Consider the following 9,102-nt stretch of genomic DNA (forward strand, 5'->3'; position numbering starts at 1 on the left):
AGTAGAAAACATACATTGCACAACACTCATTCAACCCTGCACTGCTAAATATATCAGCATACAAAGAGAACCTATTGCCCTGCACAGATTTGGCTACAAGAAACTGCACAGGGCAAATTCTTACCAATCTCTCTCTGACTTCCATTTTACCAGCCCCACTTGCTCTGCACAGCAGCTGGAACCACCTAGGTACCAGGTAAGTGGTTTGTTAGCTCAGAAGTATCAGTAACATGCTCCTATGCAGTGCTGCCAAAAGAGAGGCTACTCTAAATAAAATATATGCCAAATAATCAAGAAGGTAAAACACTACACACACACACACCAAAAAAAAAAAAAAAAAAAAACAAAAATCCAAACATTAGGAAAATTACCTTTTCATTAAAAAAAAAAAAAGGTAACAAGCACAAGCAAGGACAAAACCCCAAAAACTGAGACACACACTTCTGAGAAGGTTGGTACTGTACCAAACAATTACACTTGTGTTAATATCCAGCACAGACAGCAGGCAAGGCAGTTTTCCCCCCTAAGTTCTATTCCTACCCTAAATCAATAAATACAGCATAAGGAAGCTCTCTCAGAAGGAGATTTAGGGAGTGGTTCCAAATGGAATTAGCCCAAGTGTACAAGGTCTGTATCACACTTGACTTGCTCCCTGAGGATTCTCCATGTGGCACTGGCAGAGTGGGGCACTGCCAGCACAGGGCAGGGACAGGCCATGGTGTCTGCACAAGCTGTCAGTGCCTCTGACCTGGCCTGAAGAGGGCTGACAAGTGTGGATGCTGAGCCCTTTTCCAAAAATAGCCAGGGTCACAGATTTGGCTTAGTAAGCTTCTCCCAGGTGAATGAACCCCTGGAAAACCCCCAGACCTTCCAGCACTGGGGAACTCAGGCCAAGGCACCCTCAGGCACCAGGCAAGGTACACACAGTGGGCAGAGGCTCCTGCAGGTCAGATACCCCCTGATTCAAAGCAGCAAAACCAAACCAGTGCTGGATCCTCCTGTGTGCAGCAATCAGCCTCACAGCCCACCATCCTCTGGAGCCACTGACTGCCAAGTGTTCCCTCCCCTTTTCAACATTCCAGACTATTGGACTGAAGGTTTAAGCAAGTGCAGCTTGCTTATCACTCAGCTTATCAGAGGCCAACAACAGAAACCAAGAGCCTGGCTACAAGCAACACAAGAAATCATGGATTTGTCTCACTTTAAAACCATTCTTTTCCATGTGCTAATATGTGCTCCTACAGACACACAGATCTGCTTGAGATTCCAGGAGCTTTCCTCCTCCAGATGCTTGTACAGTGAAAAGTTTTACTCAGATACACATATGCATACACACACACACACATATATATAGGATGGACCAAGTTTAAACACAAGATTTCTAATCATACAAATAGCAGAAACACATCTGGAAGTTTTCTGTGCATGACAACACAGCTTCTTTCAGTTTATGGGAATTACTACTACCAAACACTGTTGAATTATTTAAAATCAAAACAACATGATTGCCATCATCTTTCAAATCAAAACAAACTAACTGACCAAAAAAAAAACATCCAAAAAAATCCCCCCAACAAAACCAGAGCAGTTTCACAGCAGCCCTAATTCCCTCCATCAGGTCTGCAGTTTTAGCTGCCTTCTTTATCTTCAACTTTTATTCTAAATAAATTAAAATAAAGAATAAAATAATATTAGCTTGGACAGGTAGTAAGGCAGATCATCAGATATCACATATCAATAAAACAGCCTCTACATCTTCCCTCTCTCCATTATCCTTTATTACAGGCACTGTTATCTTGGCTGTATCTAAACAAGGACTAAAACCCTGGCTTCAGTATAACCACCCACACCATCAGAGCAAGTGTGGCAAGAGTATAATGAAATAAAAATAATAAACACCACAAACAAGATGCAGAAGGCCAGATACTCAGGACATTGTTCCATGGCCATGAAACAAAAGTAGGCTAAGTTCAATATAACTATTATTCATTAAGCTGCTCTGTAACTGTTCTTTTACACATTTTTTCCCATTTCTTTTTATGTTTGTTGCCATACCAACCCTTTGATGTGATCCTTTCATTCATGGCCTTTTTCAGTTCCATCACACACCTCCCCAGCAGTTCCTTTGATACCAGATTGCCAGGTCCCTGCCTAGATGTATTTTCATTAGCTGGATTCCTTGGGTTGCAGCTGACCCAAATTTTAACCATGCAGGGCACAAAACCAGCATTTTAAAAGGAAGAAGTTGCCCTCATCCTTCAAACCAAACTGCAAACCCCCCTTGCTTATCCTTCTTTCTTCCCTTCCCCATAACCCAATCCATTGCAGCTCCAAAGGAAATGTTTTTAAAGATGTGACCTGTAGCAGAAGTGAGGAGCCCTAGATTTGATCCTGCCCTGTGGCCTGCACTCAAGCCCCCTTAAGCTGAATTCATCAAGTCTCTGAAAAGTCTCTTTACAAGCACCCTTCCCCAAAGCACTCTGCCAATGCACTTAGAACAAACACCTCTCAAGGGCAAGCAGAGCTGCTTTGCTCCCTAATCACTACAATAACAGTACTGGTAAAAATGGGCTGCTGGGCACACAAATGCCTCTTTCCAACAAAATTCAGAAGGCTTAGCACTCATTTCTGGCAAATGACAGTTAGTTCAAAACACAATTTTCCCCATAAATGGCTTGACACACATAAGAGTGAAAAGAATGCTTGGACATTTTAGCAAGGCCTGCTTTATTTTAGGCACAGATACATCCCTGAACGCTCTGGACCAACAATCCTGTTTACTTCTCTCTGGGCAATGTCTGGGGAATGCAACAGCACAGTCACAGCCCACATGCCTGGAACTAACACAGTCCCCTTCTACCCACAGATGGAAATGAGCTACACAGACCTGGAAATAATTTAGCCACAATTAAGATTTACCACAATTAAGAGAGCACAAGGCTCACTACAGGTCACTCCTGACATGCCTTGACACAGTGCAACAATAAATTCTGCCTTGGGCACACACTGTTGGCTGCTACACTGAGGGAGATCCAACTCAGTGGCTGTGATTCTAAGGTCACTGCTCATTCACTGCTCCCCAAAAATGTGATCTCTATCTGCTCCTGAGAATTAAGTCTTTGCAGTTGGGGGCCCAAAATAATAATTTTTTTAAAATCCATTTATCCCAATTGCAAGGCAAAAAGTTTTGGGCCATGGGGATGGATTTCAAGCTAGGAGTTGTATTTATATCCAGCACACAATCTTTGTATTATCTCTCTTATTAAGAGGAAAGGGAGAAAGAATAAGAGGACAAGGGAAAAAAAGGGTTTTCTCTTCTGTTTATGCAGTGGGCTGTGCTTATAAGTGCATTGCACTGCATCCTCTGCTTAGCTCAAAAGCCTTAAGTGTAACTTTAATCACATTAATCCAGAGTTCATCAGAATTATTCATGTTACTTCCCATGCATGTAGATCTTTCACTCAGCAACAAGGACAACAGTATATTAAAATCAAAAGGGAGCATGACCTCCAAGCACACAGATTATTGGAGATTCTGGCAGATGCAATATTTGAAGCCTGTACTTAAGAAACAGAACTACTACAAGATGAAACCTTTATTTAGGTTTATGGCAAGTTTACACAAAAGCACAGTTCACGAGTTCCAAGTCACCCCATCAATGGGAACATACAGCATTACTTGAGAAGATAAATCCCCCACATCTGTATGGAATAACTGTACCTAGCAGTAATTATAAAAAGGTTACACTAAAGCTCTTCACTGATCAAACCCAAACACTGACCTTCAAACAAAATCTGAGCACTACAAACACCTTGAGATCATCAAAGCTCAGCTCCCTCTGATGCACAGCTCTGCACAGGAGTCAACAGAGCTTCCCTGAATTAGAATATAAAGTATAAATTACTCTGAATTAGAATATAAAGTATAAATTAAGGAGGTTATCAACTTGCAGTTAATTTCTTTTTTTTTTTTTTTTGTATACGCTGTTATGGTACAATTGTTTTTCCTGGAAGTTTTGACTTTCCAAAAGCACACCAAGGTTAATTTAGGAACTAGAAACTGATAAAGTGCTGTGCCTCACAAACAAGTGCAGATTCCTTCAGACTCAAATACTCCACTGCCTAATGCACAAGTCTTGAGAAAAATAGCAGCTCTTCCTCTTGCATTTAAACACACAACCCTCTTCACTTATAACTCTCAGAAAGCTCAGGAAAGGGCACCGATACCACAGTTGTCTACTTTGGAGGAAGACAACAGGTGATCTACCCAAACTTACACTGCTTGTCAGGCACAGGGCTGGGAACAATCCCAGTGCTCTCCACAGTGACCCTTACAGCTCACAGCCTATCCCTACGAGTCCTCTCAACACCCACCTCTGTAGATCAAACACAAACAAGGATTCAGAGCTGCTCTGCTGACCACCTAAACCACATATTGCCAACAGTCACCATTAAATGCCACTTGGGCAGTGGCTTCTAGTCAGAACCTCTCTAAAAACTAGACACGGCCTGTACCTGGGATAAGAAGGGATTTTGGTTATCCCCCTTTGTGCACACCAGGACAGACCCTTGCACAGCACACCCCAAGTGTGTAAGTGGCACCTCACAGGTCTCTCTGGGTGGCAGAGACACCCCCTGTGCTGAGGGCTGTCACCTCTGGGAGCAGCAGGCAAACCCCACAGGCACTGATCCCACTATTGATCCTGCAGGCATTCCTGTCGGTGTCCATCTCATGGCTTCCAACCTTGCCCTAGAAACTGGGGGTAAGCTCCAATTTAGCAACTTACAGCACATCCTGGTCTATTCATAGCCCCCTGGCTGTGAGAGCTTCCATTTTTCTGGCTGTGCCAAATCCTCCCTGCAACAAGAGGACTACAGACAAAAAAAAAGAAGACCTAAGATGATCTCTGTGCTGCTGGGGAACATGGTCTGTCAGAACCTCCAGCTCCTGCATGGCAGCTCTGCCACAGACAAGTTATTTCTGTTTGCTCCTGCTCCCCACACATAGGTACTTCTGACACTAGGGTAAATGAGAGTAATGAGCTCTATATTTCTCTTACAGCTAAGCCTAACCTGATACAAAATCTGTAATCTACAATTGTTTATGCTCTCTATGTATAGACTTTATGAATTCACATTTGCATAGTATAAATATATTGCCTTTCCAAACTAGAAAAACCAAAGCTTTCTGCAGCTTATACAGTTAAAAAAATAAAAATCCCCAAACTCCAAGTGAGTTCTGAAAAGCCATGCTCCACAATGTTTGCTGTGCAACGTAAAATTGTATCAGGCTTACTGATTTCAGAAGGGTTCTCCAAAGGAAACACTCAAATCCACTTGCAGTTTACTGCCCACTCATTCTTCTGCCATCTCTTCCCTAAATCCAAGTACTCTGTTGATGAGCACTTTGACCAGATCAAATTAGGATGAGGATTTAATCCTTCCAAATGGCACAATCCAGACAGCAGGAGAGCTGTGATATTTCAGAACAATGCCTAAAGCCCTTTTAGAGTTCACTTGTTCAGCAGACCCAGAAAAAAACCAAGGCATGCAACAGGTTAAAAAGGAGGCATGAATAGCAAAGAAAGGAGCCACATAACAATCTAATCTACACCAAAAACCAGGACAAACTACAGAGGAAAAACAAACACAGTAGGAGAACTTTGTAAGTGGAAGTTATCACCTGCACATCACAAAACAGCTCTAGGACCATACAGATCATCTTTTCCCATGCCTCTACATAAAGAATCTACTGTCTTCACAAAAAAAGACAAAGTCTTCTGCAGCCTCCAAAAAAAGCCACCTGTTTTTAAACTGTGGATGTGCATGCAGACTTGTTTAAGTAAACATATAAACTTGTAAAGTTTCTAAAAGCCAGGTCCACAGACTGACAACTAAGTCTTTCAGAGCAAATAATGTCATTTTCTATGCTGTCAGAAGCACACAGAACATGTCAGAGACTGGATAGCTGGGAAGTGAACATGCTTCATTTAGTTCCACACCTCTACTGACTGACAAAACACAAAAGCCATTAAAAAAAAGTGCAGAAACACAACTGTGCAAAGAAAGGGCAAAACTTGTGTATCCAGTTATTTCTTGGGTCTTTGTCACCAGCTCAGATTGATTTCATTTTGCCATATACCATACAGGGGAAAGGGAGGTGGGAGGAACAAAACAAGTGGCATCTAAAAAACTGAGAAGCTAAAGACAAAAAATTGAATGTGAAGATAGGAATGTGCCTATAAAATGAGTTTTCACTGCTGGGTGAGAAAGCAGTGATTGAACCCACGCCCTCACACTACTGAGCTTCACTGCCAGCTGGTATTTTAGCTCCACATGCAGATAATTTTCTTCTTCAGATCCTGAAGGAAAGCAGGCACCCATAGCACAAGGCAGCACTTTTACAAAACAAGCTGAAAGAGAAAGCTTTTCTCCTAAAGCTGCTCTGTTCCAGGATATACAGCTCCTTAAAGCAAAAAGGCTCCTCTTCCAGACTCCTTTCTTTTGTAATTTTAAAGGGAGAATATGAGAAGACCTGTATCACACTGGAGATGTGATTGCTAAATACTGCTCAGACTCATTGCCTCCATCCCAGGCTGGACTGTTCACCCAGCAGGACAGATGTAAGGAAAAGGAGAAATGCTTATTCATGCACTAAGCTAAGTCCTGAGATGTGTTTGGCAAACCACCTGGATCAAACAATTTATCCCACACACACTGACACACAAGATGACAGACCATGAGACACACGTCATCCCTTGCACCCAGGTTAAAACAATGAAGAAAAAACAAATGCAGACAGAAAAAAACCACCAAACTCCACCTAAAAAAATCCCAACTACATAAGTAATCAATTAGTTTTAACAGAAAAAATTAAGAAGCAGGAATTCAGCTCCTGTCCCTTGTTCTCTCTCAGTTTCCAGAAAAACAATACAGCCTGGCAAACAGGGTGTGAAACAACAGATCTCCACCTGCCTTTAAAAGGACTACTGGAAGACTAGAAGCCAAAACAAGTCCAGGTCTTGCTGCATGGATGCACTGAGCTATTATTAACTTGTGTGAACTATCACAGATGAATTAACCAGAGCTGCACTGCACAGAATTCCCCTTGGCAGGAATGAAACAAGGTGATCAGCACTTGGTAAAGGAGGCAATTCTCCACATCTGGCCCTTTCTTGGGCTCATCTCACCACCTCATTACTAAAAGGGAGACGCTGTCAAAGCACAGCAGGTCACCCACTTTTTCCCCCACATCGAGTAAGACTGGACAATATAAAGCTGTTTATTCTAAGCATACTTTATTCAAGGTTACCAATGTCACTGCTACTTAACAGCAATGAAAAAAAAAATGTGCAAAATACAAAAAGAACTCTCCTGGTCTAAGAGCAAGAAGGTTCTAGCTTGCTCTTGCTAGCTGCAGTTCCTGTGAACTAAACTCCTTCTGATAACATATGAATGTTCTTACCCCATGACAGAGAAATGCAAAACTACCAATATACCTTTTACACACCAATCTGCATTCAGTCTGCATAAAGAACAATTTTCAATCCCTTCTTTTATTAAGTCTTTTATTGAGCTACTATTGACTTTGCCCACTACCCTCCTACATCCAGTGCTAAGACTTATTCTGCATATTCTTAATTAATACACCCGAGTCTAGTAAAACAAAATCATTAAAAGACAAGCAACTCAGAAAAAAAAATCTTAAATTGTTAGGCCAGTTCTTTTTAGGAAAATGATACTATCAGTTTTTGAAAGAAAATTTAATTTCCTTTATTTTCCTTTATTTCCTTATTTCTTTATTTCCCTTTACTAACACTGACCACAAAGTATGGATTTTCATTGCATGGAGGGGAATACAGAGAATCTCCCCACCTACATTCCTGCCCTTGTTGGGCTATTAGAAATAGTGTTATTCCTTGTTATACAGTCCTGCAGAAATCAAAATGATCAGTAACCATGAAAACAACATTATACAGTGTTGTTTGAAACCAAACTTTCATATTTGCAGTTATTCATAGGTAGCTTGTTCGATGTCTCTTTAAAACTAAGTATCTCCCCATCAGTTCCCGTTCACATTGTTACAAAGACATCACAAGCCTGTTTGCCTATAGAAAGATTATTTCCTCAGGCACTTTACCAGGGGCCTCACAGGATTTTTTTAACCCCCATTTCAGCCGCAAGCAAAGCTTTAAAAAGGAGCTAACATCTTTATTTTACAGACGCGCGGATGGGTGCCAGCGGCAGAGAGCAGCGAGGCTGCAAGCGGGATCAGCCCGGAAAGCAGCGCAGCACCGGGTCCGCGCGGTATCCCGGGCACGGCGCGTTCCCTGCGGAGCGGGGCAGGGACTTCCCCCCTTTCCCCGATCCCCTTTCCGCGCTCCCGCTCGGCCCGCGCATCTCCCCGGCTGCGCTGAGGCGCCGGGCCCGGGCAGGAGGCGGGACCCGGCCGGCCCCGCTCTCGCCCCGCCGGGACTCGGCCAAGGGCACGGCAAGGCCGCGGCCCCGGGTTCCTCCTGCCCGGGCGCAGGCCCGCAGCCCCGCTGCCGCCATCGGCCCCCGGACCCCGCACACGTCCCCCCGCCCGCCGGGGAACGAGCCCGGGGCGAGCGACCCCCGGCCCGAGGCGCCACGCCGGGCACGGGAGTGCTCCCCGCGGCAGCGCCGCAGGTGCCGCCATCACCCACACCCCTTCCCGCACCGCTGCCCTGCATGGCAACGGGCGAGCTCCCACAGTCGAGGCACCGCCACTACCGGGGGCACCGCCACTACCGGGCGCTCCGCTGCCCCCACCACGCCGCACAGCCCGACACAGGCCTCCTCTGCTCAGCCTGGCCCCTCCACTGCCGCGGTCGCTTCCCATACCCTGGCCCGGCACAGCCCAGCGGCCACCGCTCGGTTCAGCTCGGCTCTGTCCGCTCCGCTCAGCTCGGCTCGGCGGCCGCGGCCCGGGCCCGCACGCCTGTTTACCGCCGCCACCGCCCCCGGCCGCCGCCGGGCCGCTCGCCCCGCCCCCGCCGCGCTCCCATTGGCGGAGCCCGCGCCCCCCGCGCCTCCGCCAATGGGCGGCGGGCTCGGGCGGGGCTCCGGCCAATGCGGGGCG

The 9,102-nt window shown here is 45.1% G+C and overlaps 1 protein-coding gene across 1 annotated transcript in view; it reads right to left on the minus strand.

The window, feature by feature from the left end:
* The window catches only part of COQ8A (coenzyme Q8A), a 42,212-nt gene extending 33,221 nt beyond the window's left edge, over nt 1–8,991 (minus strand). Inside the window, exon 1 of the mRNA XM_059469016.1 lies at nt 8,865–8,991. The gene's annotated coding sequence lies outside the window, so the exon portion shown is untranslated. The remainder of the gene's footprint in view (nt 1–8,864) is intronic.
* Between the last annotated feature and the right edge of the window lie 111 nt (nt 8,992–9,102).

This window comes from Ammospiza nelsoni, chromosome 3, assembly GCF_027579445.1.
Source record: "Ammospiza nelsoni isolate bAmmNel1 chromosome 3, bAmmNel1.pri, whole genome shotgun sequence".
In the NCBI taxonomy this organism is placed as follows: domain Eukaryota; kingdom Metazoa; phylum Chordata; class Aves; order Passeriformes; family Passerellidae; genus Ammospiza; species Ammospiza nelsoni.